Raw genomic sequence first — 15,497 nt, forward strand, 5'->3', positions numbered from 1 at the left:
GAGGATACCCAAAGCAGAATGCCAAACCGGAGCTCTGCTCATTCTAGCAATACAGCAAATAAGCGAAGTAAAATGAGATAATGGTTTGTTAAGGTTTGTTACTTTAAAAACAAACATCCTTGATGTTAAATAAAAGCTACGCCAAATGTTTATGGGGTTTTGGTACTCTCAGTATAAAAATTTAGATTTTAGGTGGTTGAAACATACGTGGCATTTCAAGGTCCACAGACGGCGAATATTGGTGGGTTGGGTTTTGTTTTGGGGGTGGGTGGGTGTGGTTGATGTGTGTCACTGTAGTCTAGGACTGGCTAGGTAGGACCCGGTGTCCAAAGATGGCCTAAGTTATATTGAAAAGCAAGCGCGAAATTCAAGTTCACGATCATCCCAGGGAGAAAGCAGGCGGAGCTCTCGTTAAAATGTCATCAGATTTTGTCCTCCAGTTTCGTTTTAGTAGTTTTCATCATCATCATATCGCTGCATGGACTATTATGTATCTGGGAATATTTTCTCTTAGCGTCACACCTTCGGTTTTCATGAAATAGCTCTTGGAAGGCGCCTGAAATAGCTCTTGGAAGGCGCCTGAAATAGCTCTTGGAAGGCGCCTGAAATATTAGATGGAACTCATTGTTAATTTTTGTCTGTTTCTTTAAATTATTATTCTTTGTTTTATTGTATGTTTCTATCAAGGCAAACACGTTTTGCTTGAAGCTTCACCCTCTGTTTTGCATAATTAGACTTGAGAAATAAAGATGGGTTATTTTTTTTTTTTTTTTTTTTTTTTTAAGCATTTTCATATTTTCGAATTTCCAGTTCTTCATGATTTTGGAAGAAGCAGCATCTTAAATTACAAGAAAGTATGACCTTATGAACATTCAGATGTATATAAAAATAAACCAGGGCGGTTGAATCCAACAAATGAGAGACGAAAGAACGCGACGAAGCAGGGCTGGAATAAAGAGAGTGGTTTGGAAATAAAAGAAGCGCAGCTACAGAGTTTGCTTCAAAGCACCACGAAGAGGTGTGGAGGAAGTAGGAACAGGAGGAACACTGAAGAGAGAGAGAGAGAGAGAGAGAGAGAGAGAGAGAGAGAGAGAGAGAGAGAGAGAGAGAGACTGCGTGCCATAAACACCGAACAAAAGGCCCTCTGTGGCTTTTACAATCCACACAATGGGTACCCTGAGAAGTGGGCAGGACCATTCACCTGCCCCTACAAGCAGATTCCCACTATTTACCCGGTACCCTTCGATGAGACCTCTTCCAAAATATGGTTTTGAGGGTGAATGACTCTATAAAGGAGGATATGGAAGGTGGAGGAGGAGGTTACTACTTGAGAGAGAGAGTCTCTCTCTCTCTCTCTCTCTCTCTCTCTCTCTCTCTCTCTCTCTCTCTCTCTCTCATGAATGAACGATGGGACTGTACGGGGGTTTTAGGTTAAGACATTAATTTTATTGCCGCCTTTAGTTTATTTGTAAGCCTTTACTGTTTTCTTTTTTTTTTTAACGGGCAGTTTTTACGATGAGAACAGTTATAAACTTTGACATGCAAGAGGTTTTATGTGTGGTTTTTAACGGAGGGGGAAAATTCGATTTTGACCTTTTTCTTTTCTCTGTTACTGTCTGGGTGATATATATTATATATATACATATACTTTATACACATATATTATATATATAACATAAAAAAATTGTCCAATAGTTATTTAATTATGTTCAGGACTGGGCCAGATGTTGATTTCCCAAATCACTATAGAATAAGAAGTGTAAACTACATTTTTGTGAACAACAGAAATGAGTTACGTTATCAAGCACGCATTTGCACAATTTTTTTGTGGTTTGTAGGCTTTTCATGGATTATAAACTGGATAATTTTGGACCATTTAGGTGAAATTTTTCATGGATATTTATTTATAGATATTACCTAATAAATTGTGCTTATCATAATTTATCCATTAGGCATAATCTTGTTTTTATGGCTTCGCAATCAGCGACATATTGAGCTGAAGGCAATAAAATTTTAGAAATACATAAATAAATAAATAAATATATACTGTATATATATATATATATATATATATATATATATATATATATATATATATATATATATATATTTATTTATTTATTTATTTATTTATTTATTTATTTCTAAAATTTTATTGCCTTCAGCTCAATATGTTGATTGCGAATCTATAAAAACAAGATTATGCCTAATGGATAAATTATGATAAAAAGCACAATTTATTAGGTAATATCTATGAATAAATATCCATAAAAAATATGAACAAAGTTTAAGCCATGAAGGAAAGTGAAACAGTGGAGTTGCTAAGTACTTATAAGACGATGTCTTGTTTAATAAGATATAGTGCTTATCATGTTTATATATATATATATATATATATATATTATATAAAGCGAAGAAATTTCTTCAGTCTATACCTCTTCTAAACCGAGTACCTGATTTAAAGCTAAATTAACAAGGAGAACTCGTTGAAAAATAAGAGAATTTAAGGTAATTCCTCAATGTCAAATGGTTAGTGCAACAGTACGTCGAAGTCTTAATTACTTCTACAGAAACAGATGATGTAGTGGATGCGATGACAAGGTGATTAGAACTCATTCATGTGATAGGTGAAAGCGATCATTGTAACTTACGGTAGCCGCTCTGAAAGTGGAAGTCATTAATTATTATAGGTATAATAACTATATAGGGGCTATAAATTATGACGATGATAATGACTGTGTAATGAATATTATGATGTCTACACCAGTTACAACGCCTTCTCTTGTGGCAGTGGGTTAGACTTCTTCTTCTTTTAAAATGCCTTTTTCTCATTTGAATGGGGTAAGCACGATGCCTTCTTATGAAGTACTTTGATTTGGCTTTGGGGTAGACTCTGTAGTCATTAGGACATAAATCATAGTTGGAAATTACGTGCTAAGCACACATGGCATGTATCAAGGTGATCTGTGTGGACTGAAAAAAGATGGTTGTTATTAGTATTGGTATTTTTGTTTTGTATTTGCAAGCTTAAAGTCCTTATAAACTTATACAGCTAGCTTCTTGTCTTCTGTTACCTTTGTGTGTACCTTGAAATAATGTGTTGCGAGCTCTCCTGCCGACAGAGAGAGAGAGAGAGAGAGAGAGAGAGAGAGAGAGAGAGAGAGAGAGAGAGAGAGAGAGAGAGAGAGAGAGAGCCATCCTCTGACAAAACCGTATGTGAAGAAATTGCAGTTTATTCTCTCAAACGCATCACCCAAGGCTGACACCCCACATCCTCCTTATGCCCCCCCACCCCCTTTCTCTCTCTCTCTTTCTCTCTCTCCCTCTCTCGGCCACTTGCTCCCGTGATGATTTTCCCACTCGTGCTGTGTGTAGACTCCTTTAACCTTCCACTGAATTGCAATTTTTTTAAAACTTTACCTCGAGTAGAGCTTAATTCGTGATGCCGTCGGAATGTACTTAGTGTCCTCACTTACCTCAGTAAGTTCTCATTGAATTTTAAAAGAATTTCTCTGGAAAAATCCCATTTTTTTTCCAGGCAGCTAGAGGATTCGAACCGACACTTTTCGTGGAGCTCTCTGGTGAAGGAAATCACCTTCAATTCCTCACTCCTCACTCTCAGTTCTTTCTTACATTCTCTCACCCCTCCCTCTCCCCTCCCACCTTACAACACCAGCATGACTGGAGCCTTTTGCCAGCCCGCCTCCTTGAACGACTCAAAATAATTCTCAAGCAGAGAATTGGAAATAAACATCGAAATATGTGTACTCGATCTATTTTTGTGTCTTGTAAATGCATTACTTAGTAAAACGTACTCGTGTTTAGTGGGCTCTGACATTATTGTATATAAGCTATACATTTTTAGATAAATTTTTAAAGAAATTTTTTAAGGAGGAAATTTTAAAGTAATTTTTCAAGGAGAAAATTTTAAAGTAATTTTTTTTAAGGAGAAAAACGTTCCCTGAAGAACATTTTCACCTTAGGCAAGCTATTTTAAAAACATTTCATTGCGTTGGCCGGGAATCGAACCCGGGTCAACTGCTTGGAAGGCAGCTATGCTAACCACTATACCACCAACGCGATAAATAGCATTGACTGGTGTATTATATATAAAGAAAGTTCAGTTTCACCCAGTAGTGAGAAGTCCTTGATTGTTAACCTCATATCGATCTTATGTTTCTTTATAGCAAAAGCGAACCATGTTAGATCTGCCTTTGATAATATATAAAGAGAAAGTAAAATTACATTGTGCATGTTTAAGGTCTTTAAAAGCGAGAGTTTAACCCGGATGCGCATTTTGGAGGCACTGAGATCAGGGAGGGTCCCATGTACCACCTTGACAAGCGCCGTTGCGTATTGGTGAGGTTTACTTGGAATCCGGTATACTTTTGGACCTGCACCTGGTTTGTCCAGATATACTTGCACTTGTTGCACACATTTTTGTTGCTTTCATGTTTGTTATATTGTAGTAAAACTGTTTATTTTTTTAAGCATGATACTTTCTGTATAAACGCTGCAAGTTGTGACTGACGTTGAATAGCAAGTGTGCTTAGAAAGAGTTAAACCATGATTCTTTGTTTCTTCCTATCTTTAAAACCATAGAATAGAAATGGTAGGGAGGATAATATGACAAACGTAATATCAAGATTTCCACACCAGGATCAAAAGCAGTATTACAAACCCATCTGGGCAGGTAGCGAGAGCTAACGGCAGGTAGACCGATTCCACGGCAGGAGCCAACGGTTACCCTCCCCCATCTGGGCAAGTAGGCTGATTCCATGGCAGGAGCCAACAGTTACCCTTCCCCATCTGGGCAGGTTGACTGATTCCACGGCAGGACCCAACAGTTACCCTTCCCCATCTGGGCAGGTTGACTGATTCCACGGCAGGAGCCAAAGGCTACCTGTCTCCATCTGGGCAGGTAGACTGATTCCACAGCAGGAGCACACACGGCTACCCTTCCCCATCTGGCCAGGTAGACTGACTACCCCAGCAAGAGCATGCAGTGGCTGCCCTGCCCTTCCCCATCTGGGCAGGTAGACTGATTCTGTGACAGGCGCCAACAGCTACCCTTCCTCATCTAGGCAGGTAGACTGACTTCCCAGCTGGAGCCAGTGGCTACCCTCAGGAGTCAATGGCTGCCCTTCCCCATTAATGTATTTGCTTTTTTCTCGGATCTAGGTTAAGTTCAGACTAAGCTGTTTCGCGTTAACATCCATGAAAAAAAGAAGCAAGTGATCAACTAGGTGTTCGTAGTTTGACAGAAAGCTTGATCAGATGGGTCGCCTCATCCATATTCCAAAGCAACGACAACCATATGGAGGTCTTTTGCATGGATGTCTAGGCAAGGACTGTTGGTGATTCCCAATATCCCGTCCAGTCGCAAATTGAACCAAGACACCTGAAGGGTGGGTCTGCTTTAGCTTGTAATGGGGACAAATTTTTATTCTTTTTTTCCGACTCAATGTGACCAAAACTGTGCCTCTCCGTTTAAGGGAAGTCCCACTACCTTTAAATAAACAGTTTTCCAGAGGGTAATTGATCTGCACCGTAGCAAGGGAGGTTTATTGGCTGTACACCTTGCCCGAGGGGGACTTTGAAATAGCTGCAGTACAGTAAAACCTAACCTCAGGTTAAAGTTCAAGAGAAACAGTATTACATTCTGACAGTTCTTTCTTGATTTAAAGGGACATGTTGAGTATTCAGGGAGAATTTAGCTGTCGTTTTCTTGTTAGGGTAATTTCTTATATTTTGTTAGTGGCAGTTAGTGTTAATTATTAATTTGAGAAAATATTGTCATGGCGTCGTAAGTGGGAGTATCGGTAGGTGAGCCTTTTTTTTTTCTGTCTCACCTAAATAAAACATCATATTGCGATGGCCGGGAATCGAACCCGGGTCAACTGCTTGGAAGGCAGCTATGCTAACCACTATACCACCATCGCATGAATTTATAGTGACTGGCATTTTCTATGTTAAGATTCAAAGTAAAAGTTTCACCTGGTTGGGAAATCCTTGAAAGGAAATCCCAGTAATAAATCATATTTTCTTGTAGTAAAATCTCTTATTTAGAAATGCATTAACAATTTTATAAAATGATAAAGTAAAATTATAATATCTAATTTATGGTTTTATTACTCTAGCAGAGTTTAACATAGATGTGGCCTTTGGAGGCACCAGGAAAAGTTGGCACTATTGACTACTTGTGAACTTTTCTTTACCCCTGAATGTTTTAGACTTGGGACTAGTTTTCCAGATACACCTGCACGTTTTGAATGAAGTTTTGGTGCTGTCATGCTTGTTTGATCAAAATTGAACTTTCGTTGTTTTAAACCTTGATTCTTTACGAAAAATTTACCCCGTAAGAAGGTAGTGCCGTTAGTGCACCTCATGCGGTGCACTGTATACAGTACCTAAGGTTCTTTGCAGCGGTCCTTCGGCCCCTAGCTGCAACCCCTTTCCTTCTTTTTAACTGTACCTCCATTCATATTCTCTTCCATCTTACTCTCCACCCTCTCCTTATAATTGTTTCATAGTGCAACTGCCTGGAGGTTTTACTCCTGTGACACCTTTCAAACTTTTTACTGTTAATTTCCGCTTCAGCGCTGAATTGACCTCGAAGGTCTTAGCGCTTGGCCCTTGGCCTAAATTAAATTTTCTGTTCTGTTCTGTTATTTAGGAAAAACTTTAGCGAATTAAATAAAACGCTCAAGGTTGTGGTTTGGTTGGGTTGAAGATTGCAAGGGCAATTGCAAAGTTAATTTCTAATTTGTGAACGCTCAGAATCCAAAGATGCTTACGTTGTGGGCATACTGTAGCTGAATGACAGCTAGAAAGTTAAGTTTACCTTAGTTTAAATGACAGCTAGAAGGAACTGCGAAGCTTATGAATGTTACGAAGTTATCCAGCTCAGCTAGGTTCTCCTTCACTCCTTGATGAAAACTACAAATTGTTATTGCCCACACGTACTCTTTTCACCAGTGACTTAAATTGTTAGTAATTATCTTGGCGACCGTTCACCAAAAGTGATTGAAGATTGTCTTGCGCTTCATGTTGATTGTGTTAATGTGAGATTTTTTATCAAAATATGCAGAAATATTCTTCATCTGAGATATTTTTATCTGTGTATGCAGAAATATTCTTCGTTTGAGATGTTTTTATCTATGTATGCAGAAATACTTTTCATCTGAGATGTTTTTGTCTATGTATGCAGAAATACTCTTCATCTGAGATGTTTTTGATCTTTGTATGCAGAAGTATTCTTCATTTGAGATGTTTTTATCTCTATGTATGCAGAAATACTCTTCATCTGAGATGTTTTTATCTATGTAAGCAGAAATATTCTTCATCTGAGATGCTTTTGATCTATGTAGCCTATGCAGAAATATTCTTCATTTATAGATGAAAAAATTCCTGTTTAATCAGTCAGCCAAGAGAGAGAACATACTTGACCCTGGAAATCCAGTGAACGTTTCCAGACTCGTGATTCGTGATGATCACGGCTTGGAGTCCTTCCATAAATAATTGTAAGTGAAGTACTAACCACCAGAATCTGTTAAATCAACTTTCTCTTCTCCTTTTTTTTACCACTGGTTACACAGCTCTTCGAGGATCCTAACAGAGGTGCTCTCACAATTAAAACAAGTGTGCTACTCCTTACACAACATGAGAGAGAGAGAGAGAGAGAGAGAGAGAGAGAGAGAGAGAGAGAGAGAGAGAGAGAGAGAGAGAGAGAGAGAGAGAGAGAGAGCTCTTTTGAGAATATCTCTTGAAAATAGTCTTTTATTCCAGATACACCCTATCTTTCCTGCCTTCCATGCTTCCCAAATCACAGCCTTAAATACCTAAAAACTATTTATCTTGACAGTTGATGTGTGTTGGTGGTATAGTGGTTAGCATAGTTGCTTCCCAAGCAGTTGACCAGGATGCAATTCCCGGCCATCGCAGTGTATCTTTTTAAATCTCCAATTGGAGTTGTTAGTGTAATATACTGCTGTCGAAGCAAATGGTACCTGACCATATCGTATCTTTCGTGACAAGAAAGTGGGCATCAGACATTGTCTTCTGTGAAGGTTACTGTCACGGCGTTAATATGTACTTAGACTTTAACGCCCACCTATACCCCTGCTATCCCATGTGGTTGGCGGGGGAGTGGGGTGGGGTTGGTGGTGTCAGTGCACCTCACTCAGTGCACTGTAGACATTACTTAAGATTCTTTGCAGGAGTCCCTTTGGCCCATATCTGCAACCCCTTCATTCCTTTTACTTTACCTCTGTCCATATTATATTTCCTCTGTCTTACTTTCCATCCTCACCTAACAATTGTTTCATGGTGCAACTGCGATTGTTTTCTTCCTGTTCCACCTTTAAAACATCCTTCACTCTCCATTTTCCTTTCAGCGCTGAAAGACCTTTTAGGTCCCAGCGCTTGCCATTTGGCCTGAATTTTATGTTCCATTTATATACCCCCTTCTATCTCGTGGTGCAAGTAGTACACTTATCTTATAGAACTTTTTTACTAAGCAATGATTCTGTAACTAGTGGTACGTCAAATTTAGTCTGTCAAAGCAGGAAGTTTGATTTAGACAGTGAGAAAAGAGAAAAAATTGCACTCTCAGGCAAAACATATGTATTATCATTATGTTTCCATTAAAACCAGAAGAGCTTTGACTAAGTAGTTCTCTACCGACAGAGCAGTAACAATTTTGTCTCTTTCTCTCTCTCTCTCTCTGTGTGTGTGTGTGTGTGTAAATTCAACACTTATATAGTTATATCAACACCTTCCCAACGTCCTGATCAACCTCAGCAACAGAAAGTCTGTGTAAATAAAGTCTTCAGAGGAAGTAAATTAGACAGGAGAGAGAGAGAGAGAGAGAGAGAGAGAGAGAGAGAGAGAGAGAGAGAGAGAGAGAGAGAGAGAGAGAGAAATTCAATGCCACGTAACCACCTATCTGTTCCAAAGTTTCATGCACTTTCTTTTTTGTAGTTATTTTCCAAGAACATATGGTCACATTCAGAGTGTTTAAATTCAACTTTTGATAATTTTGTGCCCCATGATTCTAATGTAATTCCATACTTGCCCTCCTCCTTCGTCACTTGAGCGTCAAGCTTGAAAGAATTGAAATAGGCATCTTAGAGTGAAGTTGGCTACGCGATGGTGGTATAGTGGTTAGCATAGCTGCCTTCCAAGCAGTTGACCCGGGTTCGATTCCCGGCCATCGCAGATTTATGTCATCGTTTTGTTTGGATTCCATTGAAAATGGTGTACAAGATATAGTGTATGGGCAGTACATGATAGAATGGCTGTTCCTAGTTACTGAATATAAGGTTTAAAAAAAGAACGTAGGGAACTTTTGAAACAGCAACAGTGCATTTATAGAGTCCTTGATTCATTAGGCAGGTCTGAGTTTGTTCTCATTTCATCTTATGTTGCTTGCCCCACCCTCTTCTCTCTCTCTCTCTCTCTCTCTCTCTCTCTGTCTCTCTCATTTCGTTGCATTGTGCTAAAATTAAATGGAATTTTCATAACTGATAAATTATCATCCAACAGAAAATTAAGCTAACAAAATAAAAATTGTCTCTTTGTCTAGTGAGAGTGTTTCACCATATAATTTAATTAGAGAGAGAGAGAGAGAGAGAGAGAGAGAGAGAGAGAGAGAGAGAGAGAGAGAGAGAGAGAGAGAGAGAGAGGCGTTGGCAGCTACAGTTAAAGGATTTTGACCGGGGATAGAGAAAGTAAGTCAAGGAATGAGCCAAAATATAACTTGATGTCATATTAAACAGATAATGTCATACCACACAGAAAATAATGTGTAGATGAATATTTGAGAATACTTAGTTGCAATGAACACTGAGGGAAAGAAAGCACGACTTGAACATTGCAGTCGCAGCGTTAGTGATTATAGTATACCGTAATTATGACATTATTTTTCAACAACCCTCTCAAGATTTTGCTTCCGGTATTTCAACGAAAATTTTGCGATGGCCGGGAATCGAACCCGGGTCAACTGCTTGGAAGGCAGCTATGCTAACCACTATACCACCATCGCTTGATTAAGGCACGTTAACAACCCTTTTAAGATATTTAAGTATGAAAGAAATTTAAAGACATTTAAATACTGTCACTCTGGAAAGTTTAGCCATCTCACGTGTAAAAAAGTTGATATAAAATGTAAATTATTATCATTTTATTTCCTTGTATATCATTTGAGATGTATCTCAGAAGATACTTGAAAACTCCTTTTGGCCATAGAGAAAGTGTAGGTCATCATGATAAGTCACCAGTTGAAAATAACCTCAAGCAATGTTAGGATAAGAGAGAAAATTGCTGCTGTTTAAGTAAATGACGAGCAACGTTTTCCATTTCAAAATTTTTCAAAATGATAGTTTCTTGGCGTAGCTGTTATTTTAAGATCACATGGTGAAACCAGACTTTATTTTCATATTCTCATGACACTGTTGCAACATATTTTCTATGTGATAACGTTGACTTGCAATTTTGATTCATTGATTTCATTGCTACCTTCCATGTCCTAGATTTGCAACCTAGAATGTCATAAAATCTTTCTTCACACTTGAATATCTTAAAAGGTTTGTTAACAAGATTAGATCAAGCGATGGTGGTATAGTGGTTAGCATAGCTGCCTTCCAAGCAGTTGACCCGGGTTCGATTCCCGGCCATCGCAAAACTACCGTTAAATATCACGAACAAAGAGAAAGGGATTTTGTTAAACACGGATGATAGTCAAAAGTCACTATCCACTACACATGCAACACTAACTCTTAAAGTTATCAAATTTGATCAACAAAACCAAATACGGTGGAGCATGTTTCATTCCGTAAGTATGATGCCTAACGACTAGGCCTATCATCAGATGTGATGGACCATACCATAATAGGCATATTCCATCCATTGAGTGTTGTTCTGGTCGCTTGATAAATGAACTATTTCAGAAGTAATTGGTCAGTAATTATTTATCATTTCTTGTAAAGAGTACTTTGTTTTGCAATGATATCTATTTTGGTTTAATTCCACCCTGTGTTGTGTTGCTCCCGTCACACACACACACACACACACACACACACACACACACACACACACACACACACACACACACACTTCCTTAGGGACACATGTCAAAAGGGACAGCTGAGTTGAATGACTGTGAATTGTCTGAAAAGTTAGCTGTGATTATGACCCATTGTTGTAATCTCCTAACCTGGTGTTTTTATCAGGACTGTGCTAAAGGTATTGGGAGTTTCCATCACTTCGTAGATATATTTTTATCACATCACAAGACTTAATATAAGCAAGTAGTGCAAAGATATTATCTTCTCCTAGTGAATATCTTTCAACATTTTTTGATTATATCTTTCAACATTTTATGATTAAAAGCTTCTGAAGTTACGTGGAGAGAGAGAGAGAGAGAGAGAGAGAGAGAGAGAGAAATATGTCATGAAATGAGTCAAAGTAGGTGTAGGTCTAGTATCATATCAGCCCTCGACGGAAACTAATAACCTTTAAGCTCAGTTGTTTGTTTTTAGGTTACTAGTTACTGAGGGAAAACAACAAACCTTTCTTTTACACTATGCATATTGTGCTACTGTGTGGCTTTTGACATTCCAGTTGTAACATTAGTAATTATAATGTTTTTGTAATTATGATATGTTTAAATAACCCCTCATATTTTGCATGGGGTATTTAAACTGAAATTTTGCGATGGCCGGGAATCGAACCCGGGTCAACTGCTTGGAAGGCAGCTATGCTAACCACTATACCACCATCGCTTGATTTAAAAATGTTAACAAACCTCTTATGACATGCAAGTGTGAAGAAAGATTTTAAGACATTTAAGGGTGTGGCTAAGGAATATTTTACGATCTCAACTGCAAAAAAGTTTATGTAGAATGTTCATTATTTTAGCTTTATTTTTCTTGTATATTATTTGAGAAATGTTTCAAAAATTATGCGAAAGATCCTTAGTGACACAGAAAATGAGGTTCTTCATCATAAATTATAAAATGAAAACAATCTTAAGAAGAAATAGGACAAGGGGAAAGTGGCTATTATTAAAGTAAATGGCGCCTAACCAGTTGCAAATTCAAAATGTTGACTTTTCTTGGCTTTGATGTTATCTGAAGACCATATGTTGAAATAAGACTTATTTTTGAATATGTCTCTTGGTGTTATTGTCTGTGAATATATTTTTTATGTGAAAGCATTTTCGTTTAATTTTGATGCCTTGTTTTCCTTATTACCTTCTATCTCCCAAAGTTGCAACAGTGAATGTCTTAAAAATCTTTCTTCACTCTTGAATGTCTTAAAAGGTTTGTAAACATAAAAAGATCAAGCGATGGTGGTATAGTGGTTAGCATAGCTGCCTTCCAAGCAGTTGACCCGGGTTCGATTCCCGGCCATCGCAAAACTACCATTAAATATCACGAATAAACAGAAAGGGATTTTGTCAAACAGTGATGATAGTCCGAAGTCACTATCCACTACACATGCAACACTAACTCTAAAGTTATCAAATTTGATCAACAAAACCAAATACGGTGGAGCATGTTTCATTCCGTAAGTATGACGCCTAACCACTATCATCAGATTTGGTGGACCATGCCATAGAAGGCATATTCATCCATTGAGTGTTGTTCAGATCACTTGATAACTGAACCTTTTCAGAAGACATTTGTCAGTAATTATTATTTATCTTTTCCTGTAAAGAGTATTTTCTTTTGCAGTGATATTTATTTTGGTTTCATTCCTCCCTGTGTTGGGTCACACACACACACACACACACACACACACACACACACACACACACACACACACACACACACACACACACACACACACACACACACACACTACCTTAGGCACGAATTTCAAAAGTGACAGCTCAGTTGAATGACTCGTGAATTGTCTGAAAAGTTAGCTGTGATTATGATCCATTTTTTTTAATTCCCAACGTGGTGTTTTTATCTGGACTGTGCTAAACCTGTTGGGAGTTTTCATAACTTCTTGGATATATTTTTATCATCTCAGAAGATATAACATAAGCAAGCAATGTAAAGATATTACTTTGTCCAGGGAATATCTTTCAACATTATTTAATTAAAAACTTCTGAAGTTAGGCTATGTATGTGGATAGAGAGAGAGAGAGAGAGAGAGAGAGAGAGAGAGAGAGAGAGAGAGAGAGAGAGAGAGAGAGAGAGAGAGAAAATATGTCATGGAATGAGTCAAATAGGTTTTGTGTCATATCAACCCTCAACGGACAATGGTGTGGGAATGAATAAGTCCAGTTGTTTATTTTTAGGTTCCTAGATACTCGGGGAAAACAACCTTTCTCTTACAGTATTGATATTGTGTTAACGCATGAGTTTTAATGTTTCAGTTGCAATATTAGTAATTATAATGTTTTCGTAATTATGATATGTTTAAATACCCCCTCACATTTTGCATTGGTATTTAAACTGAAATTCTGCGATGGCCGGGAATCGAACCCGGGTCAACTGCTTGGAAGGCAGCTATGCTAACCACTATACCACCATCGCTTGGTTAAGCTATGTTAACAAACCTTTTATGGCATGCAAGTGTGAAGAAAGATTTTAAGACATTTAAGCGTGTGGTAAAGGTGGATTTTACGATCTCGACTGCAAAAAGTTTACATAGAATGTCCATTATTTTAGCTTTATTTTTCGTATATAATATTTGAGAAATATTTCAAAAATTATGCGAAAGATTCTTATTGACACAGAAAATGAGGTTCTTCATCATAAATTATCATATGAAAATAATCTTAAGAAAAAATAGGAAAATATGGAAAGTGGCTATTATTAAAGTAAATGGCGCCTAACCAGTTTCAAATTCAAAATGTTGATATTTTGTTGGCTTTGCTGTTATCTGAAGACCATATGTTGAAATAAGGCTATCTTTGAATATGTCTCTTCATGCTATTGTCTCTGAATAATATGTTTTTTTTGTGAAAACATTTTCGTTTAATTTTGATGCCTTGTTTTCCTTGTTACCTTTGATCTTCCAAAGTCGCAACAGTAAATGTCTCAAAAATCTTTCTTCACTCTTGAATGTCTTAAAAGGGTTGTAAACATGATAAGATCAAGCGATGGTGGTATAGTGGTTAGCATAGCTGCCTTCCAAGCAGTTGACCCGGGTTCGATTCCCGGCCATCGCAAAACTACCATTAAATATCAAGAACAAACAGAAAGGGATTTTGTTAAACAAGGGTGATAGTCAAATGTCACTATCCACTACATGCAACACTAACTCTCTAAAGTGATCAAATTTGGTCAACAAAACAAAATACGGTGGAGCATGTTTCATTCCCTGAGTATGATGCCTAACGACTATCATCAGATTTGAATGGACCATGCCATAAAAGGCATATTCCATCCATTGAGTGCTGTTGAGGTCACTTGATAAGTGAACCTTCTCAGAAGTCATTTGTTAGCAATTATTATTTATCATTTCTTGTAAAGATTATTTTCTTTTGCAGTGATATCTATTTTGATTTCATTCCACCCTGTGTTTTGTTGCTCCCCTACACACACACACACACACACACACACACACACACACACACACACACACACACACACACACACACACACACACACACACACACACTTACTTCCTTCCTTAGGCACGTATGTCAAAAGTGTCAGCTGAGTTGAATGACTCGTGAATTGTCTGAAAAGTTAGTTGTGATTATGACCCATTTTTTTTTTTTATTTCCTAACCTGGTGTTTTTATTTGGACTGTGGTAAAGCTGTTGGGAGTTTCCATCACTTCTTAGATATATTTTTATCATCTCACAAGATATAGCGTAAGCAAGCAATGCAAAGATATTACTTTGTCTAGGGAATATCTTTCAACATTATTTAAAGTCTTCTGAAGTTATGTATGTGGAGAGAGAGAGAGAGAGAGAGAGAGAGAGAGAGAGAGAGAGAGAGAGAGAGAGAGAGAGAGAGAGAGAAAATGTCATGGAATGAGTCAAATAGGTGGGAATGAATAAGCTCAGTTGTTTATTTTTAAGTTCTTATTTTTAGGTTCCTAGATACTAAAGAAAAACACCCTTTAAGTGTGGAGATTGTGCTAATGCATGACTTTTAACATTCCAGTTGCAACATTAGTAATTATAATGTTCTTTTAATTATGATGTTTAAATACTGTAACCCTTCATATTTTGCATGGGGGTATTTAAACTGAAATTCTGCGATGGCCGGGAATCGAACCCGGGTCAACTGCTTGGAAGGCAGCTATGCTAACCACTATACCACCATCGCTTGGTTAAGCTATGTTAACAAACCTTTTATGACATGCAAGTGTGAAGAAAGATTTTACGACATTTAAGGGTATGACTAAAGAAGGGTTTACGATCTCAACTGCTAAAAAGATTATATAAAATGTTCATTATTTTACCTTCATGTTTTATGTATATTATTTGAGAAATATTTCAAAAACTATGCGAAAGATCCTTATTG

The 15,497-nt window shown here is 37.6% G+C and overlaps 10 non-coding genes across 10 annotated transcripts; 4 read left to right on the forward strand and 6 right to left on the reverse strand.

Moving 5' to 3' along the window:
* Positions 1–4,008: 4,008 nt before the first annotated feature.
* TRNAG-UCC (transfer RNA glycine (anticodon UCC)) lies at positions 4,009–4,080 on the reverse strand. Its single transcript has one exon. It is a non-coding gene; the product is annotated as a tRNA-Gly (tRNA).
* A 1,790-nt stretch (positions 4,081–5,870) lies between these two features.
* TRNAG-UCC (transfer RNA glycine (anticodon UCC)) lies at positions 5,871–5,942 on the reverse strand. Its single transcript has one exon. It is a non-coding gene; the product is annotated as a tRNA-Gly (tRNA).
* Positions 5,943–9,147: 3,205 nt separating this feature from the next.
* Positions 9,148–9,219, forward strand: TRNAG-UCC (transfer RNA glycine (anticodon UCC)). The gene has a single exon. It is a non-coding gene; the product is annotated as a tRNA-Gly (tRNA).
* Positions 9,220–9,973: 754 nt separating this feature from the next.
* Positions 9,974–10,045, reverse strand: TRNAG-UCC (transfer RNA glycine (anticodon UCC)). Its single transcript has one exon. It is a non-coding gene; the product is annotated as a tRNA-Gly (tRNA).
* Positions 10,046–10,609: 564 nt separating this feature from the next.
* TRNAG-UCC (transfer RNA glycine (anticodon UCC)) lies at positions 10,610–10,681 on the forward strand. Its single transcript has one exon. It is a non-coding gene; the product is annotated as a tRNA-Gly (tRNA).
* A 1,030-nt stretch (positions 10,682–11,711) lies between these two features.
* On the reverse strand, positions 11,712–11,783 carry TRNAG-UCC (transfer RNA glycine (anticodon UCC)). The gene has a single exon. It is a non-coding gene; the product is annotated as a tRNA-Gly (tRNA).
* A 563-nt stretch (positions 11,784–12,346) lies between these two features.
* TRNAG-UCC (transfer RNA glycine (anticodon UCC)) lies at positions 12,347–12,418 on the forward strand. The gene has a single exon. It is a non-coding gene; the product is annotated as a tRNA-Gly (tRNA).
* A 1,060-nt stretch (positions 12,419–13,478) lies between these two features.
* TRNAG-UCC (transfer RNA glycine (anticodon UCC)) lies at positions 13,479–13,550 on the reverse strand. The gene has a single exon. It is a non-coding gene; the product is annotated as a tRNA-Gly (tRNA).
* A 566-nt stretch (positions 13,551–14,116) lies between these two features.
* On the forward strand, positions 14,117–14,188 carry TRNAG-UCC (transfer RNA glycine (anticodon UCC)). The gene has a single exon. It is a non-coding gene; the product is annotated as a tRNA-Gly (tRNA).
* A 1,039-nt stretch (positions 14,189–15,227) lies between these two features.
* On the reverse strand, positions 15,228–15,299 carry TRNAG-UCC (transfer RNA glycine (anticodon UCC)). The gene has a single exon. It is a non-coding gene; the product is annotated as a tRNA-Gly (tRNA).
* Between the last annotated feature and the right edge of the window lie 198 nt (positions 15,300–15,497).

The sequence above is a fragment of the Macrobrachium rosenbergii genome, chromosome 28 (assembly GCF_040412425.1).
Source record: "Macrobrachium rosenbergii isolate ZJJX-2024 chromosome 28, ASM4041242v1, whole genome shotgun sequence".
Taxonomy (NCBI): Eukaryota; Metazoa; Arthropoda; class Malacostraca; order Decapoda; family Palaemonidae; genus Macrobrachium; species Macrobrachium rosenbergii.